Source organism: Tasmannia lanceolata, unplaced genomic scaffold, assembly GCF_043159265.1.
Source record: "Tasmannia lanceolata isolate RefF3 unplaced genomic scaffold, GAP_Taslan_0.1 ptg000026l, whole genome shotgun sequence".
Lineage (NCBI taxonomy): Eukaryota > Viridiplantae > Streptophyta > Magnoliopsida > Canellales > Winteraceae > Tasmannia > Tasmannia lanceolata.
Window position 1 is genome coordinate 6,093,348 of NW_027518703.1, and position 27,965 is coordinate 6,121,312.

At 38.9% G+C, this 27,965-nt stretch overlaps 1 protein-coding gene across 1 annotated transcript in view; it reads right to left on the bottom strand.

Moving 5' to 3' along the window:
• LOC143858654 (uncharacterized) overlaps positions 1–27,965 on the bottom strand; it is a 71,756-nt gene that overhangs the window by 4,517 nt on the left and 39,274 nt on the right. The gene's annotated exons all lie outside the window — the stretch shown is intronic.

Genomic DNA, 27,965 nt, shown 5'->3' on the forward strand with positions numbered 1-27,965 from the left:
ACAAAAACAAGAAAGAAGAAACAGAGAAGAAGAAGAAAAGATACAATAAAAATAACAAAATTATATTACGGGGGAAGATGATCGAACCAGAGAATACTCTCCCTCCCAACTCCCTGCTTGGCTAACCCATCCGCCTTTTCGTTTGCCGACCTCCAAACGTGATTAAAGACAATAGCCGAACCTGCAACAAAATCCTCAATTTCATCAAATAACGCCAAAAATCTTCAAGGAGGAGCTACACCACCCTTCAACCACTGAATGACATTCAATGAATCCCCTTCAACAATGATATGGTCTAATACTTCTCTACTCAACTTCTTGATCCCAAAATAGGCAGCTTTAACTTCCGCCTCAGAAGAATCACACACACCAATAGGACTAGAAAAAGCCCAAAGAATCTCACCAAACTCATCACGGCAAAGACCGCCCATCCCCGCTGGACCCGGGTTTCCAAAACAAGCACCATCAAAGTTGATTTTCAACATTCCTAGCATCGGAGGCTCCCATCTTTGGACTATGTTAATTTTCCTCTCAGTACTAAAGCACACTTCCCTCCAATGTTCCCAAAGATCAAAGGCTGATACAAAAAGAAAGGATGGAAGACATCTAACCCATGATATGACCAATGTTATAATCCGCATGTACAAATAATAAGGTGATTTGGCCAAACCCTCAAACACCCTAGAGTTTCTTTCCTTCCAAACCACCCACCACGTAGCTAGCAAACACACATTCCACAATAATTTCCCTCTCTTTTTCCATGGCATAAACCCCCACATACTCAAAAGATTCTAAATAGTTCTAGGGAAGACCCAAGTGATTCCAAACCTCAGAAAGATACATCTCCATATGATCCTGGTCAAAGAACAGTGCATGAACAAATGATCCACATATTCTCCATCATTAAGACAAAGAGGGCAGTGATCAATTAGCAACAACCCACGGTTTCTCAAGAAGTTAATGGTTGTATCCTTTGACGACAAACGACCCAACCGAAGATACTAACCCGAGGTGGGCAATGAAAATTCCACACCTTTGCAGAAAATGCAGGAACAGAAGGAGGCATCAAACCATTATAAAAAGATTTGACAGAGAAAATGTCGGATGATTCCACTGTCCATATTCTTTTGTCTTGACCCCCACATTTTACATAGCACTTATTAAGGAGCCGCCGCAACCGAGATTCATCCTCACTTTCCCACTCAAAAAGGATTCTTCTAAAGGCAGGACACCATATCAACTTACCACCACTACGATCAAAACATTCACAAACTAAGGCTTCTTTGTTAACAGCCACCCGATACAGCCTAGGGAACAAGATCCTTAACTGCTCCTCTTCACACCACACATCACTCCAAAACTTAATTCTATCACCACCATAGACCCTGAACCTCACCTTTAGATTAAAGGAGCAATCTAATTTCAAGATATCTCTCCACGCAGTCAACCCCTTTTTCTTATATTCGTCCTTTTATTCCCACCCACCCGGAATACAGCCATACTTACTACAAATCACCTTAGCCCATAAATTAGACTGCTGTTCCCCAAATCTCCACAACCATTTCCCCAATAAGGCATGGTTAAACTCCCTAAACCTCCTAATGCCCAAACCTCCAAACTTTATAGGTACACATACATCGCTCCAGTTTACCAAAGAGATGCCTTTCTTCTCCTCATTTCCACCCCACAAAAATCTACGCTGGATCTTTTCAATACGCAAGGCAACACTAACCGGACACATGAAAAGAGACATAAAATATATAGGCAAATTGGCCAATACAGCCTTAATCAATACCAACCTACCTCCCCTAGACACAATATTTCGCTTCCAACTATCCAACCTTCTCCAAATCTTCTCAATTATAGGTTCCCAAACAGTTTTATCAGGTTTACTAACTCCTTGTAAGCCCAATGGTTCCCACCTTGGCAATTCCCATCTTATTTTGATGATTCCAATACACAAGTGATTTAAGATCACTAATGTGTTTGATTGTCAAAGTTGTAGATTAAAATTGTGCTAAGACATGATTGCTTGGATTGAGGCCAAGAAGCTCTCATTGGACCACATAATGAAGGCCAAAGACATTGGAGATCCAAGACGAATGAAGACTTGAAGAATCAATTGAAGATCGAAGTCTAATTTGAATGTATAAGATCCAATCTTAGTTTTAGATTTAAGAGGCATAAATTAAGTAAATAAACACTTTGGAACCCTCATAACAATCCCAACTTGGTGTAAAGTTGGAAGCCCAAAAACAGAATTGAAAATCTGCTTGACATATGCTTCTCGGAGCTCTGAGAGAATTCTCGGAGCTCCGAGCTCGGAACTCCGAGAAATCCTCGGAGCTCCGAGATTTGGTCCAGTAGCTTTTTTTCAACTTCTGTTTGTATTCCCGGAACTCCGAGATAATTTCTCGAAACTCCGAGAAAATTTCTCGGAACTCCGAGATCACTATAACGGGAAGAAAAATGTGACCGTTGGGAACTTTCCCAGATTTACGACAATGCCCCTCAAACGGTCATATTGGGTTTTCCTCTATATATGGGTATTCTACTCTTCCAAATTATCAATCCTAACACTCAAAAACTTCATTTGAACATCCAAAGAGTGATTAAAGCTTGTTTATGCCTCTCATCCTCTAAGATTAGGATTTGGATCATTAGGCTCAAATTTGTACATCTTCTACAATTTGTAAACCCTTGTGAGGGATTGTTTTTAGTTCTTTCTTTCTTTATCAAGATTGTATTCGGGCGAGTGTTCGGAGAAGCGGAACCCACTCTCCGTGGTGAAGATTGCCACCAAGGTTAAAGGCATTCGGAATTGTAATCGGCATTGATCTTCGCCGAAGTTAAGAAGATCGAATAGTGAAGCCATCAACGGCTTTGGTTGGTGGAGTGGAGTAGGCCTCGCATTGGAGGACCGAACCACTTTAAATCTCGGGTGCATTCTCTCTTAATCTCTTGCTTTACATTTGCATTGCACCTTTAGATTTAACTTGTGTGCTTGAATTTCATCTTGATCTCTTAATCTTCAAAATTGGGTTTGAGTTTTTAAAAAGGTTAAAACTTATTAGCAACCTAATTTTTTCCCTCCTCATTAGTTGCCAATTACGGGACCACCCTTGGAATTTCACTTGGTATCAGAGCCTTGGCTCTTAAAAGATTTTCTTTTCTTAAAATCTTTGGTAAATTTTTTTTAAAATTTTAACAAGGGAAAGATCATAAGATCTTTGGCAACTTTCTATTTGTGAAATGGCAAACATAAATGGAACCAGACTTCCGGAAGGCCATTCCACAACTATACCTCCTTTCTTTAATGGGTCCAACTATGGACATTGAAAGACAAGGATGAACATCTATCTTCTTTCGATAGATGTGGAACTTTGGCATATTGTTGAAAATTGATACATTTTGCCTTCCAAGCCATTTGAAGAATGGAATGTTGAAGATAAAAGGCATGCAAATTTAAATTACAAAGCTATAAACTCTTTGTTTTGCGCCTTATCTACGGAGGAGTTTAATAGAGTAGCTCTTTTTTATTCCGCCAAGCTTATTTGGGATACACTTGCCGTTACCCATGAGGGAACATCACAAGTCAAAGATTCCAAAATAAACTTGTTAAAGAGCAAATATGAAATGTTTAGAATTGGTCAAAATGAAAGTATTTTCGAAATGTATACCCGATTTTCTAAAATTTCTAATGAATTAACAAATCTTGGTAAATCTTATCCTACTGATGAGCTTGTGAGTAAGTTGCTTAGGTCACTTCCACCACTTTGGGATCCAAAAGTCACCGCCATACAAGAATCCAAGGATCTCAAGACGCTAACTATGGAAGAGCTTATAGGATCTCTCATCACCCATGAGATGCTCCTCACTAGCCGACAAGAGGAGAAGAAGCCGAAAGAGAAAGAAAGAGAAAGTCGTTCTCTAGCTTTAAAGGCCTCCAAGACGGACTCATCATCAAGTGATGCGGATAGCGATGAGGAAGAAGCGTTAAGAAAATTTAAAAGCTTATGGAGAAAGAAGCATAAAAAGGATAAAAAGAAGAAGAAAGAAGAAAGTGAAGTTGAAGGAGGAATAACGTGTTACAATTGCAAGAAGACGGGACACAAAAGACCGGAATGCCCTCTTCTCAAGTCATCTTCCTCAAAGTACAAGGGAAAGAAGGATTGGAAGAAGAACAAGGCTCTTGCCGCCGGTTGAGATGCTACTAGCACATCGGGCAAAAGTTCAAGCGAAGGGGAAGATAAAAAAAATTATCTTTGCCTCATGGCATTCACCCATGAAGAAGAGGTAAATTCTAACCCATCTTGTAATTCATTAAGTAGTGATAGTGAAAAAATATCTTATGATGAATTATGCTTAACCTTGCATTCTCAAATTTTAGAAAATAAAGTTCAGAAGAAATCTATTTCCAAATTAGAAAATGAACTTGATGTTTTGAGAAATGAATCTTCCTCTTCCATATCTCAAGCTAAAGTAAAAATTAAAAATTTTAAACTTAAGATTGAAACTTAAGGGTATTTTGGATGAGAAATCTTGCCAATTACAAAATGTGGCAAGCTCTTCCAAATCTTATGAAGATAAAACTAATGATTTTCTAAATCAAATAACCCATCTTCATAATGAAAATGAAAGGTTAAGATTATGTCTCCATGGATTCTTAAATGGTAATAAAATTATTGACATAATCTTGAAGAAGACTAGTCATAGACCTAATCATTATGATACGACTAGTCTATCTAACCCTCATGTTAGATGCTATTATTGTGGAATCAATGGTCATTACCAATTCCAATGTGCATCTAAATTAGGGATTGTGGTGGAACCAAGAAATCTTGGGTTCCCAAAGCCCCCAAATGATTCACTTCATATGTTCTTAGATTAGGGGCTTTTGCTTAAAATTGAATATCTTTTTATGATTAATTAAATATCCGCTCTTATGTTGAATAAAAATTCTAAATAGGGGGAGTTCTATGTTTGTCTTTTTCCTTGAAAAAGGGGGAGCTTAAAATTGAAAATTTTATCCCTTTGATTTCCTATTACCCCATCTTTTTGATAGATGCCAAAGGGGGAGAGAAATCTAGTGTAAGGAAATATATGCATGCTTTTATTGGAAAATCTCTTGTGCTTGTCATCATAAAAAAGGGGGAGATTGTAAGCCCAATGGTTCCCACCTTGGCAATTCCCTTCTTATTTTGATGATTCCAATACACAAGTGATTTAAGATCACTAATGTGTTTGATTGTCTAAGTTGCAGATTATAATTGTGCTAAGACATGATTGCTTGGATTGAGGCCAAGAAGCTCTCATTGGACCACATAATGAAGGCCAAAGACATTGGAGATCCAAGACGAATGAAGACTTGAAGAATCAATTGAAGATCGAAGTTTAATTAGATTGTATAAGATCAAATCTTAGTTTTAGATTTTAAGAGGCATAAATTAAGTAAATAAATACTTTGGAACCCTCACAACAATCCCAACTTGGTGTAAAGTTGGAAGCCCAAAAACATAATTGAAAATCTGCTTGACATAGGCTTCTCGGAACTCCGAGAAATCCTCGGAGCTCCGAGATTTGGTCCAGTAGCTTTTTTTCAACTTCTGTTTGTATTCCCGGAACTCCGAGATAATCTCTCGGAACTCCGAGATCACTATAATGGGAAGAAAACTGTGACCGTTGGGAACTTTGCCAGATTTATGACAATGCCCCTCAAACGGTCATATTGGGTTTTCCTATATATATGGGTATTTTACTCTTCCAAATTATCAATCCTAACACTCAAAAACTTCATTTGAACATCTAAAGAGTGATTAAAGCTTGTTTATGCCTCTCATCCTCTAAGATTAGGATTTGGATCATTAGGCTCAAATTTGTACATCTTCTACAATTTGTAAACCCTTGTGAGGGATTGTTTTTAGTTTTTTCTTTCTTTATCAAGATTGTATTCGGGCGAGTGTTCGGAGAAGCAGAGCCCACTCTTCATGGTGAAGATTGCCACCAAGGTTAAAGGCATTCGGAATTGTAATCGGCATTGATCTTCGCCGAAGTTAAGAAGATCGAATAGTGAAGCCATCAACGGGTTCGGTTGGTGGAGTGGAGTAGGCCTCGCGTTGGAGGAACCGAACCACTTTAAATCTCTGGTGCATTCTCTCTTAATCTTTTGCTTTACATTGCATGGCACCTTTAGATTTAACTTGTGTGCTTGAATTTCATCTTGATCTCTTAATCTTCAAAATTGGGTTTGAGTTTTTAAAAAGGTTAAAACTTGTTAGCAACCTAATTTTTTACCTCCTCATTAGTTGCCAATTACGGGACCACCCTTGGAATTTCACTCCTAAAGGTAAACCAAGATAAGAAGCGGGAAGGTAATCAAGATCACACCCTAAAATTCCGGCCATCTCTAAAGCCTCAGCCGAGGGAATATTTAGGGCATACATTTTAGACTTGTGAAAATTTGATCTTTGACCAGAGATAAGTTCGTAACATCTTAAAGTAGCTTTCAAATTGAGCACTTGATCCTTATGAGGTTCACATAATAAAAGGGTGTCGTCCGCAAATTGTAACTGAGATACCTCTAGATTATCACCCCCTATTTTAAAACCCTTAAACATCTCCAGGGTACTACCTTTAGCCAACAATCTACTAAGAATTTCTGCCATAATTACAAACAAGAAAGGGGATAACGGATCCCCTTGCCTAAGACCCCGGGAGGATTTGAAAAACCTTTGGGAGACCCATTGATCAGAACCGAGAACCACGCCGAGGATAAGCACACCCTAATCCATTGGCGCCATCTTCCCCCAAACCCCATTCTATCGAGTAACATATCTAAACACTCCCACTCCACCCTATCATATGCTTTTTCCATGTCCAATTTACACAAGATCCCTTTCAACCCAAGCCTGCGATAATAATCAATAGCCTCATTCGCAATGAGGGAACAATCCAAAATTTGTCTTTTGGCCACAAAGGCACATTGACTATCAGAGATAATCATAGGGAGCACTCTTTTAAGGCGCTTCGCTAACACCTTAGCTAAGATCTTATACAAACATCCCACAAGACTAATAGGTCGAAAATCAGAAACCTTGGAAGCCCCCACAACCTTTGGAACTAGAGTAATAAAAGTAGCCCCAGTACCCTTGTCTAACACCATGCCCTGATGGAATTCCCTAAAGAAACCTACTATATCTTCCTTCACATATGGCCAACATGCTTGGAAGAATGTCAAACAAAAACCATCCGGCCCAGGAGCCTTATCTCTACCCAAGGAGAAAACCCTTCTCTCAATTTCCTCCTCCTCAAAAGGCTTCTCCAAAACTCTGCATTGATCCTCGTCTAGGCGCTTAAAATCCAACTCCTCTGGAGTCGGTCTTAAAGAACCATCCGACAAGTACAATTTCTTATAAAATTCCAAGATCACCCCAGTGATCTCATCCTTATCTGTGATCTTTTCACCCTCAGCCTCCAAGAACTCAATCCTATTACCCCTCCTCCTAACACTAGCCATGTCATAACAATATGCCGTGTTCTTATCCCCCTCCTTTAGCCATTTAACTCTCGACTTTTGTCTCCAGGATATTTCCTCATGCAGTAGTATACCATTGTGCTGCGCCTTAATTCTACCCAACTCCTCTCTCAAGTTGATGTTCCCATTCCCCTTACCCTCAAGGAAATTTATTTCCCCTATCCTACTCTCCAACCATCTCATACGATTTTGATCTAAGGCTCTTTTCTCTTTTACCCATTCCCGCAACTTTTTCTTCACAAATCTGAGCTTACGACCTATTACCACATCTGAAGGCCCTTCCTATTTAAGAAAACTCCACCTTTCCCCCAACCTTTCCTCCATACGAGGAGCTTGCAACCATGCAATCCCAAATCTAAACGGAGGAGGACCCCAAGATTCAAGCCTAGGATCTAAAAGAATAGGGCAATGATCAGACACCGAGCGAATCAGGAATCTTTGATACACATCAGGAACCAGATTCGACCAACCGGGACATATAAGAAACTGATCAATCCTGCTCTGACTCTCGCCTCTATTCCAAGTAAAACGAGCCCCGGCCAACGGAAGATCAACTAACTCATGGTTAGCAATGAAATCATCAAATGCTACCATGTTTCTTGTTGTTCTCCTACAACCACTTCTTTCACCTACGAATCTAATCTCATTAAAGTCTCCTCCTATGCACCCTGGAAAGACCCACCGGGTCCCGAACCACATTTAATTCCTCCCAAAACCTTCTGTTTTCCACCCTTAAGGAAGGCCCATAAACCCCAGTGAAAACAACCTTTGATGCATCCTCCACCCGCTGGAGGACAACGGAAAGTGAATGATTTCCTATCCATTCATCCACACTTATCCAACACAGCTCATCCCATGCTACAAGAATACCCCCCGAGGCCCCATTGGAACCCATATACGAGAAACTCCAATCCCCCCTAACCCCTAGACTCTTCAAGGTAAACCTATCTATTACTTCTATTTTTGTTCCCAAAATGCATATCAGAGTTGGTTTTACTTTTCTAACAAGGTCTTTGATTTGGGCCCTTTTTGTCTGGGCCCCCAAGAATACCCCCCAAGTTACATACATTTTAACCCCCTCTTTTGTGCCTTAGTTTTTTTTGCCATGATACGATTGCTAACTAGGGGCATGACACTCTGTTAGTTTGTCCAAGTGGATTTACTCTTACTTTTTCACATGAGATTTGCTAGTGTCCATCGCAGAAGGCATTTTGCAGATGGGCTACTGCATGTGAGAGCAGCCACACGGGCTCACTTTTCAAAAGATTTTGTCTTCATTCGTGAGGTGGCTGCTCTCAAATGCAACGGCCCATCTGGAAAATGCCTTCTGCAATGGACACTAGCAAACCCCTTTTCATATAGGACATGCATGACAAACTTCGTAGGGGACTGATATCCCCACGACCATGTTTTGATAATGGGACAACTCACCTTGTTTTACATTTGTCTAATTGGCTGCAGAGAAAAGCCAAACCAATCAACAATACTTCTATTGGACAGATCTCCCTAGAGATGGAAAAGGAGCAATGAGATGTGATGGTCTGGTGATTGCTCATCACCTTAAAAGGTGATCTTGTTAATTGTTTGTTTAGGCCTTTAGACTGTATTTGTCCACGTTGTCTTGCGAGCCTGAGTGGGCTCTCGTGCTATAGTTTTTTTTTAATCAAATTTTCAGGTCCGACTCAGGGCCTTACTGCAAAATTCCAGGCTAAAAAAATTGGCTGCTAAGAGCATTTTGGAAATTCTAATAGCTTTTGACAACTGGTTTAAAAAGTGTAAAACAAGATGATTCATCCCATTATCAAAACATGATAGTGCGGATATCAGTCCCCATTTCTTATTATTCTTGTTAGGATTAATTATTGAAGAAATGCCAAAAGACTTTGAGTGAGAAGAAATGCCAACTCAGCAATCCAAAACATATTCTTCTCCTATAACTTACTCGAAGTACCTAACTTCTCTCCAAGTCAGAAACCCATAACTTGCTCTACTCCAACTCCTATAACTTCGAACTTCTCCTATAACTTCCCATTCTTCCAGCATGTGCACATGTCTAACTTCCTACAATTTCTCCAACTTCTCCCTATTCTACATGTTGTATGTGCTTTTCACCTTTTTTGTATTTATCTTAGAAATCAGTTATTGTATTCTCTATAGAGCACTGCTAGCAAAATGTGAATCCATTTTGTTAGAAAAGACAGGGATCAATTATTGGTTCCACGTTCACAAAAAAGGCATGAAGAGAGCTCGAATCCCCACGAAACACAATTAATACAGTGAAGAATGTTAAAGTATAAAAGAATAAATAATGCCTTCTGTTGATACCATGCGAAACGACCAGTTACTCCAAAGAGCTTTGGTCTCTAGAGTAACTGGTCGTTTCACATGGTATCCAAGGAAGGTCCTGAGTTCAAACCTCATTGATGTCAAAAATCCACATGCCATGGTCAACCCAAAAGTGGGGCCACATGTACCACGTGTAGGCCAACCCAAAGAAAGAGGGGCCACACGTGAGGGGGAGAGTTAAAGTATAACAAAATAAATAATGCCTTCTCCAACAACTTAAGCTTTTGGAGTAACTGGTCATTTCACAAAAATGACCAAATCGACGGTCATTTTCACTCTTGTCTTTATTTTCTAGACGGGATTCCGTTTTCAAAGTGGTTTCCTTCTCTATATATACAATGAAATGGAATACCAAAAGACATGATGATTAAGAGAGGAAAAGAATGTTCTACATACATTTTTTAATGGTATCACAGCCAGAGACTATAAGGGCATTGTCATCTTCCCAACAAACATCAAAATATCCTTACCCTACTCATTTCAATGTAGCTAACTTTGTTTCACTGAAGTTAACTCAATCAAATTATAGTTTGTAGGAGGCAGACTTTATCCTTGATTGAAAACCAATAACTTGAAGGCCTTAATCAATGGGCAAATACCACTGGCAAACCGTGAGATAGAATCATCCAGTGGTGATGGAAAGATTCAGAATCCAAACTTCATGTCATGGACTCACACGTACGGATCTACTTGTAAAGGCATGGATCACAGAGATTCTATTTGAAGAAGTCCTTGGTCTCTTTGTTTGTCAAGTTACTGCCTCTAACGTCTGGAAAGCTTTGGCTGCATCATTGGCTCAAAACACTCACACATGAGTGCTTGAACTCCTTTCAAGACTTCATTTTTTTAAGGATATATTGTATGGTACCTCTTTTTTATTAAAAGGGCAGCCCAGTGCACAAGGCTCCCGCCATTGCAGGGTCTGGGGAGGGCTAGATGTACACATCCTTACCCCTGCTTTGCAGAAAGGCTGTTTCCGTGACCCGTACCCGTGACCACCAGGTCACAATGGAGCAACCTTATGATATGTACCTAGATGGGTCCCACTTAGGATTTAGCAATATCTAAATTGGTTGTTGATATTAATGTGGTTGTTGGCAATATTTTTAGTAGTTATCTATATTTAGTAGGAACTGGAGATTTGATAGGACTCTTAGTATATTGGCTACTCTTAGAATAGTGAGCTATTATTTAATTAGGATGTATATTTTGGTATAATTCTTATTGTAGGAAAGTATGTAGGATTATGGGATATAAATAAGTTATAATCTTCTATTTCATAAATGGGGAAATTATTCTAGGAATTGTGTTTTTGCACAAAGGAGGACCGATCCTTCCCTCGAAGTGGATCAAGAGGCTGATCTTCCCTCTAAGAAGATCAATCACGTTACGGACAGATTCAAGTTCGTAACAATTGGTATCAGAGCATCACGATCCGTTATCATTTTAAAGCAAATTGAAGGAGGAATGGATCAGTGGGATGAGAATATAAGAGAGATCCTAAGGCATCTAGCTTTCATGAATGCCAAGTTCAATGAGATAGCATTATTGTTTGGCGTGAAGTCAGAAGAACCTCCATGTCTAATGGAAGAGTTGAGCGAGAGCATCGTCGAAAAGCCTTGCACAATAAAAAGGAAAGAAAGAAACAGAAAAGGAGGAGAAAAGAAGAGAGAAAGAGATCATATAGAAGAGAAGAAGCCACGACAGAAAGTCATAGCTGATTTTCAGTGTCTTTGAGTTCGACAAGTTTGTCGCCGGAAAATCTATCATCCCTCTCAACATGTCTAACGCTATCGAGAAGACCCTCATCCAAGACCATTCATGCGTCCAAATCTCAATTATTTCAAAAAAGCATGGCAAAAGAGCTTTGATGGACGACATGATGACATTCGTTTGAAGATGGAGCTGTCGCAGCCCTTCATGTCGACATGCGAAATGATGACTAATTACATGACAAAGGTAAGAAGAAAAGGATGCAAGATCTCATTTTACACCAACAAGTGCTTAATCTCCAACCTAGACGAGAAGGTTGATTTCAAGGCCTGTGGAATGATACATACCTAGTGTTGGGTATATGATATAACCCATGTATGTTCTAATATAAGCCCAATAAGATAATGGACCGGTGTAGTGGGCCTACATGGGCTAGAGTCCATTAACCAGTCAATAACCCTAGTGTATCTCTATATATAGGGGCTAGAGGCAACAAACTTGGTATTCCAAACTAGATACCTTGGGTGTAATGATTCAAGCACTCTTTGCTTGACCTAATTACCTCTAACAATCTTGAAGCATTATTATTATTATTATTTTTTTAGGGTTTCTCCTTTTTTTGGGAACGTCCTCAATTCCCACAAAGGAAGAGTTGTGTGCTTCTCTCTCAAAAGGATTTGGGCGTGGGTTTTGACTCACTACAAGGGCCGTTGAATTCTAAGCGGAAGACGAATTGGACGTGGGAAACTCTCCCTCGAAATTGATTGGCTGTGGGCTTCTCCCCCTCAATCAGTTTTGAGTGTGGGTTTTATCCCTAAAAATTCGTTTTGGGGCGTGGGTTTCTTCTCCCACTGCAAATATCACACGTTGGAATTAACTGAGGAAGAGAGGCGATTATTTTTGGATTCTCTTCACTGGTTGCTTGTGAATCAGGGTTGTTTGGGTTTTTGGACTCATCTTTGGTGCAAAATTCCTATCCAGCCACCATTGAGAATTTTTGGTTTGATTTTTTAGGTGATTTGGCTCTCTCAAGAACCTGCAACTCGTGTTGCATACACCAGTGACGCCATCTCTTTCGTTCCACTCTCTCCCATCCTTATCCTCTTGGATAAACCCAATTCTCTTTTGCCTAAGAACTTGTTTCTCTTGGCCATGGCAGCGAACGGTTGGAAGCAAAATACAATGGATACGGTTGGTGAATTGCACAGTAATGGTGTTTAAAGAGAAATCGTTTCCTGGAAAGTTATAGAGGTAGAGAAACTCTAAGGATTTTTTACTGCTCTTGATCGGGCTTTTCGCAAAAGACCGATTCTTTTTCTCATTCGCGCTACTTTGTGGACTTCAATTCCTCTCGGCTGAATATTTTTGGGTATAAAATTTTGCTGGCCAAAAACCTTTTTGGGTTGGGATCACACTTGGTGCCGAATCTTGCTGGTGCAATTATTGCGGCCGAATTCTTATGGAGCGAAATTCTTAGCAAATACTCATTGGTCGAATTCTCTCCAATTAGGTGCACTCTTTCCAACTTTTATTTCATCTAAAATATACGATGAATAAAATTATTATTCCGTTTGAGATGGTCAAACTTCAATCCTTTGGGGGATCTGAATTTAATTCATGGAAGCGAAAGACTCAATTCAGTCTAAAATATATAAATTGTTTTTACACCGTTTTGAGTACCTTTGCTGACACGTATGAAGAAGTTGATGAATCTCAGTGGCTTAAAGATGAGGATTTCTGCAAAGACTACTTGCTAAATTGTCTTTCAGACCATCTTGCAGAAACCTATAGCAAATATAACACTGCTAAAGAAATATGAGATAATTTGGATGCTCAATTCAAAAGGGAGGAGGAATTGTCCAAAACTCATCTGGTGGACAAATTCATGGATTTCCAGTTTCAAGAAGACAAGGAAATCACTCCTCAAGTTACTGATCTTGAGAAGTTGAGATCTAAATTAAATAATGAGAAAATAGTTGTCTGTGATTCGTTTCTTGTGGGTGCAATCATATACAAGTTACCATCTGCATGACACTCTTTCAAAACCGAGATGTATCGAAAAAATGTGCAACTGGGACTAAATGATCTCAAACGATTCATTCGAATCGAAGATGAGAATCGCGCCAGGAATAACTTGGAGATGGTTAGACAGCAACAGTCTGCTGGTAATGTAATAACAAATCCCAAAAAAATTCCTCAGAAATCCAAATAACCTAAAAATGAACATCCCAAGTTGGAGGCCAAAAATACTATCTTTAAAAAAATGAAGGGCAAGTGCCACAACTGTGGGAAATGGGGTCACTTTGCAGCAGATTGTAAACAACCTAAGAAGGTTAAATTTGACACACCACAGAAAGAAGCTCATATGATGGTGGTCAGTGCTGAGCCTAAAGGTTTTGTTGCTATGTTGGGCAACGGTAAGGCCAGTTCCTCTTCAGACTGGTGGTTAGATACATGAACCACTTGTCATGTTTGCAACTCCAAGAAACTACTAGTTGATGTTGTTGCCGCGAAAGAGACATTTACGGTGGCTAGTGGAGCAGAGGCGGAGGTGACTCACACTGGTACTGCGAACTTGATCCTTTCTTCAGGAAAAATACTAACTTTAAAAAATGTTAAAGTAGTTCTTGCTATTTAAAATAATTTAATTTCTATTAGTCTTTTAGACAATGCTGGGATGTGTTCTTCTTTTTTGGGTGGTAGAGTAACTTTAACCCTTAACTCTTATTATTTTGGCTGTGCTTTTTTTATCGATGGTATGTAGAGATTGAGTTTAGTAAATGACACAATTAGTCAGGTTAGTTCAACTCTTATTGATCCTAAATTGTTACACACTAGATTGGGACATGTGAACTATAGGAAAATGGTACAACTTGCTAAAACTCATAATATACCTTTAGATACGTCGATTAAATTTGACAGGTATGAAGTGTGTGCACAAACCAAAATCACTAGAAAACCTTTTCGTTCGGTCTCTAGAAGCACACAACTTCTTGAGTTAATACATTCTAACATCTGTGACTTTAAGAGTTTCACTGCTAGAGGTGGTCGGAAGTATTTAATCACTTTTATTGACTATTTTTCTAGATATTGTCATATTTATCTCCTAAAATCGAAAGATGAAGCTTTTGATAAATTTAAAATTTTTAAGAATCATGTTGAAAATTAATTGAACTTGAAAATTAAGAGATTTAGGAGTGATAGAGGAGGAGAATACACTATGACAGAGTTCAAGGAATTATGTGCCTCTCAGGGCATAATACTTGAAACTACTACTCCTTACACGCCTCAATCTAATGGCATAGCTGAACATAAGAACATGACGTTAATAGAAATGTTAATAGAAATGTTAAACTCTATGTTATTGACAGCTGGCATGCCTACTTGTTATTGGGGAGAAGCAGCTTTGACTGCAAATTACATCCTGAATAGAGTGCCACACTCTAAATTGACTTTGACTCCTTATGAGTTATGGTATAAACATCCTTGTAGATATGACACTCTTAAGACTTGGGGTTGTATTGCTTATGTGAGGATACAAGACCCTAGGAGACCTAAGGTGGGACCTAGAACAAACACTTGTGTTTATCTATGTGGTGCAGAAGATAGTGCTGCAGATTGGTTTTTGGATCTATCTACCAATATGGTTATTGAATCTATAGATGCAGTATTCTTTGAGAATAAATTTCTTAGATATCATGGTTTGACACTACCTGGCGATATTGAGATGGTTACAGAATCGCATGTAGAGTCTGAACAGAATATTTCTGACACCTGTCCTACACTGATTTCTGAATCAGAACCTTTAAGAGTTTCTACAAGAGATAGAGTACCCAAGAATTTTAGTGAGGACTTTGTGACCTACCATTTAGAGAATGATCCATCATCCTATAAGGAGGCGATGAGATCTAGGGACTCTTTGTTATGGCACCTAAAATGTGGCACCAAAAATTCGACAAGGCAGTAAAGAGCTTTAGTTTTTAGACCAGTTACTCAGATAAATGCCTTTACTTTCGTTCTGTGTCGAATAAGGTTGCAATTATTTGCTTGTATATAGACGACATGTTGATTCTTTGTTTCGATCTCTCTGTAGTGATTGACGTGAAATCAATGTTGGCTAAAGAATTCGACATGAAAGGTCTTTGTGTGGTAGACATCATTCTTAGTATGAAAGTAAGTTTTGAAAGGTAAGGGATCACTCTTACCCAAGCCCATTATACTGAGAAACTACTTTCTACATTAGTGAGTGTAAACCGATTGAGACACAATTTTATTATACCAAAAAGCTGAGACGTAATGAAGGAGCCAGCGTGAATCAGTTGGATTATTCTAAACTGATTGGTAGTCTCATATATGCGATGAGTTGCACTAGACCAGACATAGCCTTTACAGTTGGCATGCTGAGTCGTTTCACTAGTAATCATGGCCATAAGCACTAGGATGCCCATATGAGGCTGATGAGATACCTTAAGGGTACTCAAGGTTATGCTCTATGTTATATAGGCCATCTTCCTATCCTGGAAGGATATTCTGATGCATCATGATGCTCAGAATTAGGAGACAGTAAATCTACCAGCGGTTATGTATTTACACTGGGTGGAGCCACTGTTGCATGGAAGTCAAAGAGACAGACTTGTATTGCTCTGTCATCTATGGAATCAGAACTTTATGCTCTAGCTTCTGCAAGAGATGAAGCAGAGTGGATAAGGAATCTGATCATGGGCATTCCATTGACTCGTTTAAAGATTAACTCTTTAAGTTTGTTCTATGATAATCAAGCTACAATTACGATTGTCAAAAACTCACTCTTTAATGGTAAGAGGAGACATGTCAGGCTGAAACATGCCACGCTGAATTATCTTATAGAACAAGGTATTATCACTTTGGTTGATGTGAGATCGAAGGATAATATGGACGATCCTCAAGGGACTGAACAAAGATCGAATATTCAAAACTTTGGGGGAGATGGGGTTAAAGACTGTGTAGACATGTCTTAACCTACATCCATGTTATTTTGAATTTTTCGAGTCTCCCTTTGTTGGCCAACATAAGCACTTGATATGTTTTAATGATGTTTACAGTTGTCTTTATGTCATTCCACATTTGATGACATGTCCTTCTGGAAAAAGGTTGTTTCATTCCAAACTTGATGATACAACTTAACTCAATTTGGATATGATGACTGTAACATTCCAAATGGAAAGATAGAATAATTCTTTAAAAAGAAACTATTTAGGTCTTGTTCTTGATTGAAAGTTGACGTTGATGCTTATTGATATTGATATTTGTTTTTCAACCATTATGAGATTGAACTAAGTTATTCTGGTAGAACTAGATACTTTTAGTATTTACACAAATGATTGGATTCATTTTTAATGAAATTCATATTTGGTAATTTACAGGAATTGACAAAAATGGAGGAGATTGCCTCAATCTGGATTTTGATGAGGATGACTTATTTGATTAATAAATCCTTATAGAGCAGTGGGGACTATTATTTTCTTTTCAGTTGAAAAAATAGTTCACTTACATGTGAAAGTGCTTTTGGTTGAGTTTAGATTATTTCTAAAACTCTTGGTTAGTCTTAAAAATATTTTTGTTTTCAGTTGGATTACAGATCTTTTTTGATATGGTGCTTTGGATGATTCAATATTTTGTTTGAACATCACATTATCTATCTATTGGATTGTGCTATAGGTAGAACATAGGAGGAGATTGTTGGGTATATGTTAGAACCCATGTATGTTCTAATATAAGCTCAATAAGATAATGGACCGGTGTAGTGGGCCTACATGGGCTAGAGTCCATTAACCAGTCAATAACCCTAGTGTATCTCTATATATAAGGTCTGGAGGCAACAAACTTGGTATTCCAAACTAGATACCATGGGTGTAATGCTTCAAGCACTTTTTGCTTGACCTAGTTACCTCTAACACCTAGATGGGTCCCACTTAGGATTAACCAATATCTAAAATGGTTGTTGATATTAATGTGGTTGCTAGCAATATTTTAGTAGTTATCTATATTCAGTGGAAGATGGAGATTTGATAGGACTCATAGCACATTGGCTACTCTTAGAATAGTAAGCTGTTATTTAATTAGGAAGCATATTTGGGTATGATTCTTATTATGTAGGAAAGTATGTAGGATTGTGGGATATAAATAAGTTGTAAATTTCTATTTCATAAATAGAGAAATTATTCCAGAAATTGTGTTTTCTGTACAAAGGAGGACCGATCCTTCCCTCGAAGTGGATCAAAAGGCCGATCTTCACTCTAAGAAGATCAATCACGTTAGTGTAGACACCCCTATTTTGCTATACTTTAAAAAGCAAAAGATAGTTTGTCAAGTTTTGAGTCCGTATTCCACCTAGGATTAAGCATCTGTGCATTTTAGGGTAGATTTTGCCTCGTTGAAGGAATTCTGAAGTTGATTCGCGATCCTAAAGGTTTCTAGGGTGTTCCAATGGTATCTAGAAGATGAAAATTCAAGCTTCCAGCCAACTGAAAGAAACCTATTATTTTTAGAATTTTTGGGTTTTTCCTCATTTTTGCCCATTTTTACACTAGAGGGATATTTTGGTCATTCCTGATGTGTCTCGTTTGACCCTCGAGTTATATTTAAGAAATCTTGAGTGATTTTACAAATTTTGAAAAAGCTGCTATTTTTAGAAACTCATGGGGCTTCCACATTTTCATCATCTTATGGATATTTCAATCATTTCTCATATATCCAAAACCATCTCGAGGGTACGGCTGATGGATTAAGAGTAATTTCGTAAGATTTGGTCCCAACATATCATATCATATTTGGTCCCTAAGTTATGTCTAAGAAATCTTGAGTCCGTTCATAAATTTTCGGAAATCTACTATTTTTGGAATTTCTCAGTTTTTTCCCTAGTCTCGCCAAATTCTAGCACCTCGGGGTAATTTGGTCTTTTCCTGTGTAATTTTTTTTATCCCCGAAATATGTCTGAGAGATTATGAATGATTTCCTGAATTTTGGAAAACCTGTTAAATTTAGAATTTCTCAGGTTTCGCTTAATTTGAAAATTCTAACTGTTGAGAGCATCTTGGGTATTTTCAGGGGATGTCATATGATCCTGTTTAATATTGCTCACCGAAATGACCCAATTTTAAAAGTTTCTATTTTTGAAGTTTAACTACAAAGACTTTCCATTTTTAATTTTTCCCTTTAGGGGTGAACTAATCTAAGGATATTTTGGTCGCATTTGGATGTCTAACAGTCAAATAGGGGCATTTTGGTCCGAAAACTTATTTTCCAAAAAAGATGGTCCGATCATGTGTGAGGGATGCACCATAAATGGGTTGGGTCCATATATAGAATGTTGAATTTAGAAAGATTTTGTTGAATTTTTACGGAGAAACCCGAAACCCGTGTGAAATGGCCCATTGGGCTAAAGCCCGCAAAGATGGAACTCGTGTGGGTTCACCCATATGGGTCAACCACCATGGTGGGCACCTCACATGGCTGACCCACATGAGTTGAGCACCCAACCTTGATGATGTCACAATGGTGACATCATATTTGTTAAAAGAAAAATAAAAAGAATAAAAAAAGAAAAGAAGGAAAGAAGGAAAAGATGAATGATTGCTTAAAAAGGTTTTCTTCCAAAGAAGCAATGTGGAATGAGAATGGCATGTTTGAAAACAAGAAAGAAAGAAAGCAAGAGGGGAAAATTGGAAACAAGCCAAAAATGGGAGCTCTCACATTGGAAATTACTATTTTTCTCTTAACCCTAGCTTTTTTGGTTTTCTTCATCATACCAAAGGGTTGGACAAAGCAAATTTCTCGGATTACCAACCCAAGAGACAAGGAGCACGATCAACGGTAGGATCTTTATCTTTGTAATATCAAAAGTAGAAAAACATGCTAGGGTTTTACTTTTGATAGATCAAATCAATGAATTTTTACTTAAAATTCCAGTATGTTATAATATAGATTATAAAATTTCAAAATCCAAAATTTCACCAAAAAATTAATTTTCCTCCATTTAATAATGATTTTCTTTCGTTTTTTATTCAATATGGATTTAAATCGGATTATGAAAGCAAGTGTTTGAAAACGTGGGTTTCTTTAAAAATAGATATTTTTTGGGATTTCTATAAAATAAAATATTACTGGAAACTTAATTTTCAATCGCGGTTTGGCCGTTTTAATCTTCATTTTATTTTTCAAAAAATAACCCTGAAAGGGGTTATTTCTTGATGAACGAAACCAAAAGTATATCAAACCATGTTCAAAATTTTTGAAATTTTGTTTCCAAACCATTTTTTTTGTTTCCAGACCACCTAAAAATTGTCGGATATTTTTGAATTTTTTTAATCCCGTTTTAAATTATTTTAAATTTCGGCCATTTTTAATAAATATTAAAAGGTTTTAAAAATTGATGAAACTCTCCAGAATTAATGGTCAATAATAAATTCAATTTCACATGAAATGTTTTTTTTGAAAAGAGGTTTTTTTCTTTGTTTTCTTATCGCTTCTTCGTTTTACGTGTCGTAATTCTTTTTTATATTAAATTAATGAAATTTCGAATCTTTTTTTACAAACCAGTAGTTTAGGCCATTAGAAGGTTAGTGAAAAATTTTCAAAAGATTTTACAAAGGTTTAATATGATTTCACAATTTTCTTTTTAAAAAAACGGGTTTTAATTCCTAAGAAACGAAATCCCCTTATTATTTAAAAATCAATTTTATGGAGGAGATTTAATTTTTAAGTTTTAAAATTTTGATAGAAACTTTTATAATCTATTATATATCTACTGGAATTTTTAATTTGATTTTAGGATACCATTAGGTTTGCTTTTTAAGTAATTCTTTGGTTTCATCCAATTTTTGTTTGAATTTCAATTGGCATCAAATCATAATAAAAACCCATGAAAGTCATACAGTAGTCTAAACTCATGATTATCTTTATACTGTAAGAGTGTGAGTTGATTTGAAATTGATATGCTATAGGTTGCGTGGACCCCGATCCGAGGACGGTGCCGAGGGACGCGAGATCCCTCCTGCAATCCTCTAGATCTCCACAAAGTGAAGGAGAGCTCTACCAGAGAACTCTCAAAACTGTTGCCACCCTCACAGCATAGCATGAGTGGCGATATAAAAAGAAAGAGATACATCCTAATCCGGAGCCAGGGCTCGAAACCAAGATACATCTAAAAATAACTCAGAGTCGCCATCCATGGATGCGCCATGGAACCAAAACAAATGCTCTGTTTGCAATGGATAACCAGAGATACAAAAGGTCTGTGCCTGATGACGAATGGAGAAGGTCCGAAGAGCGCCCCCAATTCGCCCGAGTGTGAACACTTGGTCTCTTATGCCATTTTTCATTAACTTCGAAGAAGTTTGGGTAAAAAATCATGTGAAATGGGAACAAATATCCCCGAGTGAACGTCTACCTAATCATGCATGACTCGGGGATGAAATAATAAACACACATAAAGTAAGATAAAAGATGTGTCACCTAATGACAACTAGGTTATGAGTGACATGCCTAACAGGTGTCTAAGTTCTGGTGGACAAACACATACATGCTACAGCTACAGGTATAGGTCTGCACAAGAAAGTAAGAAAACACAACAAAACACACAACATAACAAAACAACAAATCCTAAGACTCTAAACGATCTAGCCCGAGTCCTCGGATGGTCTGATGTTCATCCAAAGAAGCCTACGTATCCCCGCCTCCACGAGAATCAAGGCAACGTAGTTCTTCGCGCCTATTCTAAACTATGATGTCTAAGACACCTAGACCTCTATCTTAGACTCGATCTAAGAGACCGGACTAGTTATTAAAGCTTCTTGAACGATTATTTAAATTTCAGTGAATTGTAGATTTTAGGACACCCTATATGCCCTAACTAAATGCAGGTTAGCCCTAAGCTAATGCAGGTGGCTCCTACATCCTATGTGTAACTAGGCTGTATTTCCTAAGGAAAACAAAGGGTTGACTAACGCATCCTATTCTAGTCATCAGTCGGCGATGTGAATCGCCCACTGACCGGACGGAGGCGCTATTATAACTCTAGGACAGACCCCTAACTCTAAAACAAACACAAACAAGCACACAACACATCAAAGACGAACTCCTAACTCTAAAACTCTCTATCTAGGACAAACTCCAAACTCTAGGGGAAGATTTTGTTGAAAACAAGGTTTTGAAGAAAAAAGGTTAAAGCATTTATTTACAAAGTTTGGCTGGACTTGGGATGAAGATCCCAAGCTGCACTACGTACCTCGTGGAAGAGGATCAAGCCAACATAGTTCGAAAATCGAACTCTCCTAACTAAAACCTAACACTTCAAATGATTTAAGGGTTTTAATAATTTTCAAATGTTTTTGATATTTTTAAAGTTTTCAAATGTTTTTGAGTTTCAAATTTCTAATGTTTTTGGATTTTAAAGCTTTTCCAATGCTCTGAACCTTTAAATGTTTTCAATCTTAAAGGGAACACGCAAGTAACACCACAAACTAGGGCAAAGCCCTAAATCTAAAGGGGGAAACCCCAAACAAGCAACCAGCGTCTCAAAGAGACGAACTACAACACGTAAAGGAGTGCCCCAAGAAAAGAGAAAACAATCTAAGATCCCAAGCAGGGAAGGCTCTATATGACTGAGTTAGTCTCTAATGGAAAAACTCCTAACTAATAACACTAGGGAGGGAGTACAAATGAGTCAGAGACTCTCTAATAACACTACCAAGTCAAAGACTCGCTCTAAAAGAGGAGGCCACTCTAACATGAGGCTAGGTAAGCCTCCTAAAGGGGAAACTCTCTATATGAGACAAGGCTCGTGTCTGAGACACAAACGACGTAAACAAGGGTTCTGATGAGACTGGGCAAGTCTCCTATATACAAAGGAGGGGTGCTCTACTCGGACTGAGCAAGTCCCCTAAGGATGGGCTTGGGCTAGCGCCTTCATCGCCCTCTTTCCTTTCCAAATATCAGCACTGAAAGCCATATGTTGGATTTTTGAGACATGAAAGCCAGAATCTGAAGAAGGATCTATGTTGGTACGGAATCACCTTTTCGAAAGTGAGTCACTTCCAAATTTAAAGGAGAGAGAAGACTTAACATGAAGTTGCGAGACTGAACAATGCTGGCATTCACCAACCAAACAAGATTGAGCTTATCACAGAAACAAGTACGAGCTTATCAAGGTTAACCAAATCAAAGAATTATTCCCACAACGTGAAATTTTTAAGAGATAAGACACCGATCTACTGTGAGTAATTATCAGGAAAGGTTGAACTAACCATGTTATCCAAATGCTAAGTGCAGTGATAAGCACTCAAACTAGGAGTATAAGCTCAGCACATAACAAACAAAATAGCAGGGAAACAACTACTGACATGGGCCTCCATGATAAGACGAACTCAAAATTCCCAATAAAGTGACCTGGTGGATCCGCAACTACTTTGGGGATTTGATGGGAATCATAATGGGGAGTATTTAATGAATGAGCGGAATGAAAATTGCCAAGTGAGCAAGTTCAGTAAAAAAACATTTGTTGAAAGAATACGAGCGTGCTTATTGTTTTTATCCAAAACATGGGAACATTGACATTAATAGTGAATCGACAAATCAACACCCACATCAAATTCCAATCAAATATCAACAACTGAAACTCAAAATTCGCATAAAAAAAAAAAAAAAAACACAGAGATGAAGATAAAGAGGGAATTTCTAAAAACCGAGCAATGAGCACAGACATTGAAATAGAAGAGAATAAAGAGAGTTATGCAAAAGAATACCTTCTTTAGACTGTGCTGCAGCTTCTCGATCGCTTCTTGTCTTTACTTTCCCCGATTGCACTTCGACCCAATTATGATGGTGAATGTGTATGATGATTGTGAAAGGGTTTTTGCCAGAGAAAATGAAAAAATCAGATCTAGATTTGGGGGAGACAAAGAAGACAGAAACAGGGCCTGCAATGGAAATAGATGGAAATGGATTTCGGTGGAGATGTAGAGGTAGCTGGTAGTTTTATTGAAATGGGTTTATGGAAACGGAAAGGGGGTTGGGGTGGCCGGAGAGGTTGAGATGGTGGCTGTGGGGGAGCAGATGAGGGTTTCAACAGGAAATGGAGATTTGGTATTAGTCTGGTTGGAATTAATGAAGATGGTGGTTGGTAGGTGAAGAAGTGGCGAAGGTGGGTCGGATATGGGTTCGAGTGGAGGTTAGTGGGGAAGGGTTTAGATTTAGAGGGTAGGTTTGAGAAGATGGGTTTAATTGAGAAAGGGTTTCAGAGGTGAAATAGGTTTGGAAAAGGGAAGAAGAAAATGGGTTTTTTAAAAATAAAAATCAAATGGAATAGAAAGAGAGAGAGATTTTCGCCGACGCAAATCTATCCCCCACGCCCTCTCCTTCTCAGATTTGCCCTAGGCGAAAATCTCAAATCCCTTAATTTTCGCCGAACAAACACCTCTGCCCTTTATTTTTCGCCTCCAATCTCCCTACGAAAGCTTGCCTTCACCTCTCCCTCGCTCTGCCTCTGCAACTCCAATTTATCTTATCTGGGTAGGGTTTTACCTCCAAACCCAACCGCCGATCCCAACTTCTCTTACCTGGGGTGGCTGGTCTGCAAGATCTCTCCCTCTCTCTTATGCGATACCTGGGTTTCCTTGCTAATTCATTTATTCATGGTGCTTTTTTGGGTGGTTGAGGGTTGCAGAAATTAGAAATGGAAGTGGGTTTTGGGTTCAAGGGAAGAAGTTCAAGGAGGTGGCTGAGGGTGGGTGGATGGTGGTGGCTGTTGGAGATAATGGGTTTTTAGGGGTGGTGGATGAGGAGAAGAGATGGGTTTTGGGCGCGGCTGCTGGAGATGATGGACGGGGGTAGGGAGCTCGGATGGTGGTAGGTGGAGGGGATGAAAGTGGGTTTCAGAGGTTTGATGGAGGTGGTAGTGTAGATGGGAATGGGTTTAGGAGAAATAGGGGTTTGGAGGTGGCTGTGGTAGTGGTGGAGGGTAACGGTGGTGGTGGAGATGGAAGGAGTGGGTTTGGGTCGGTGGCTGAGAAGGAGGAGAAGAGAAGGGTTTTGGAGTTGAGGGTGGAGGTGGAACCAAGGTAGAAGAAGGGTGGCCGGAGGTGGGGTTGGGGAAGACGACTACGGTCAACACCCTCTCTCTTCCTCTCTCTGCTTCTCTCTCTCCCTCTGGTTTTTTCTTCGAAAATGAGGCTCTCCCCTTTTTCGATCGATTTTCCTCCTCTCTTTTATAAGATGCGATTAGGGTTTTTTCATTAGGCTGATCCTCACCCTTGGTTCTTTCTCTCTTAAGGGCTGCGATCAGCCCATTTGCCTCCTTTTTTAGGGTGAAATAAACACCCCCTTGATCTGCAGATACAGCCCCCTCCTTGTTCCCTGGACAGCCCTTGATAGTGCATTCGTCTCATTTTCCATCGCCAAAGAGATGATCCTGCTTAGCAAAAGACTCCTAAAACTGAGTGTATATATGCTCACCCCCTCTTCCTTTTTAGATTGATATGGGTACACTTTGTCCTGATATTTCACACCCTTTTTGATTGGTTTTGAGATAATAAAGGGTTGAGGTGCAACTCGGGTTAAATTTCGTAAGATTCGGGTTTCGGGATTGAATCCGGTCTCGAGACATTTATTTGATTCTGGGGATCACTTGGGTTCTGCGGAGACTTCAAAATGTTCTGCGAATGGATAATTTTCAGAATTTTCAGGTTCTTCTTACAATTGGACCTCGATTTTTCAGGAATTTCAAACTTGGTTTTCAGGGCACTTCGAGAATCGGTTTTAAACACTTCGGGAATCGGTTTCAGGAATTTATTCAATTTTTTGGAAATTGAGGAAAATTGGTTGGAATTGGGGGTCAGATCAAAATGGGGTGTCTACAGGTTGCTATGTTAATCTATTATCTGATTGGAAGTTTGAAAAATTAGAAATTGATATCAAATCGTAATGATAATTCATGCAAATTTTTTAGTAAGCTCTAAGCATCTATATATTTACTCTGTGAAAGTTTGGAGTAATTTACAATTGATATGATATAGGTTGCTGTATTAATCTATAATCTGATTTGAATTTTGAAAAATTGGAAATTGATATCAAATCTTAATGATAATTCATGAAAATTTTCCAGTAAGCCACAATCATCCATATCTTATTACTGGAAATGTTTCAACTGATTTGGAGTTTGATTGCTTAGGGTTACTGTGTAATCCTAGCAATCTGGTCTTAATGATATTAAATCACAATTTAATAGCAAATCAATACAAAAGTCAGTAAAAATCTCCAAAAAACCTTAACTTTTCATCATAAATTCAATCCCTAACTTTTTTAAAACAGAAACCTTAGGGTTCATAGATTGCCTTTGTAAATTGGCTATGCTGTGACAATTTAACTGCCGAGATCGTAACCATAATCGTATACTAATTGCGATCGATCCAGCATAATTGGAGTGCGTAAATTATAGTATGTTATTGGCTCCGAGGTCCACTGTCCACTGAAATCGTGAGAAACATGTCAGGCAATAAGATACTATAACTTACATGCTAAATTATACAAGGGTTGAGAGCACGATTCCCTTCCTTGGTTGCGATTCGAGGCCGAAACTTGCTAACCATAGAGCCTTTAGTATTCCTTAGATGTTTAGGAATCAAAAATTCTCAAAAATCAAAAATTATTAAGTTCAACAAATCGAATTAACTCGATCCGCGTCTAAGGAGCGGTTGGATTACGGTCTCCTATCGTAGGAACCTTTAGGGCCCCTTAGGAACACTTACGTCACGTTGTGTCCTAAGTTTTAGGGAGTCCTAGAGTTAGGAGTCAAGCCTCATCACGGGCGTTTGCTATGGATAGCAATCGTGCCATAGATCTAGTTACACTAGTCACCCAATTTTCCCCTAGGACAAACCTAGTTACCTAGGATGTAGGTTAACCTGAAGGGACGTCTTGCACTTAGCTAGGACCATGTAGCTGTAGACACCCACATTTTGCTTTACTTTAACCAACAATAACCTAATATATTGATCTGTAGAATTTCATTGGTAAAGTATGCATCCTCAAATTTTTTGAAAAAAACAAAATGATAAAGAGATGTACCTGGTGAGATGATTAGATCCGAAAAATTGAAAAATACCCTGATTGGTGAATTTAGTGTGTTAAATCCATGTGAGAACCCCCTCTATCATTGATTTATATGTTTTAGGTCATTAATATCTTGATCTGACTTTACGGATCATCAATCGGGACAAAATAAGCTAGGGTCACTTCATAGCCCGGACCCTGATTCCATTCCGAGACCCGATTTCCGTAAATCGTTAGATCAATGGCAGATCTTGACCTGGGTCTAACCATCCAAAACCACCTAACCTCTCCTCTCATCCTAACCATCCAAACCTCACCTAACCTCTCCTCTCATCCTAACCATCCAAACCTCACCTAACCTCACCTAACCTTACCTAACCTCACCTAACCTCACCTAACCTCCTATCCCATTCTCCTATAAATACCCTCTCATCCCACCATCCAAAAGAGAAGAAGAAAAAGAACCCCTCTCTTAGAAAATTCATCCCTCTCCCTCATCTCTTCAAGGGTTCGGCCATCCTTGCCGGATCGGGTGATTTTATACGTTGGGTGATATATATCAAAAGCAGTCATTATCAAGCAAGGAATCATCTTCAAGGAATTAACATCAAAGAAAAATCAAACACAAAGTGGGTTTTCAAAGAGGTAGGCATTTATTTCAACTCTATGTAGGGTCTGTTTTCATGCATATCTTTTACTTTAAAAGAAAAACCATGTTAGGAAGCATCTAGGATCAATCTTTAATCATATTCTTCTTGATGGTAGACTTTGAAGTTATACATGTTTCCCTCTTCTCTTAACCCATCTTATCTTCATTTTTATTTTTCCCTAATGGTTCACACCCTGGTTCCCCCTGGTTAGCCTCTGGTTAGCTCCTGGTTGCACCCAGGTTCGCTGCTGGTTGCACCCAGGTTCGATGCTGGTTGCACCCTGGTTCCCTGCTGGTTCGCACTCTGGTTCCCTACTAATTCGCACCCTGGTTCGCACCCTGGCCAGCCCCTGGTTGTACTCTGGTTCGTACCCTGGTTCACACCCTGGTTCCCCCTGGTTAGCCTCTGGGTAGACCCTGGTTGCACCCAGGTTCGCTGCTGGTTGCACCCAGGTTCGATGCTGGTTGCACCCTGGTTCCCTACTGGTTCGCACCCAGGTTCGCTGCTGGTTGCACCCAGGTTCGATGCTGGTTGCACCCTGGTTCCCCTGCTGGTTCGCACCCTGGTTCCCTGCTGGTTCGCACCCTGGTGCACCCTGGTCCGCACCCTGGTTTGTACCCTGCTTCCTCCTGGTTAGA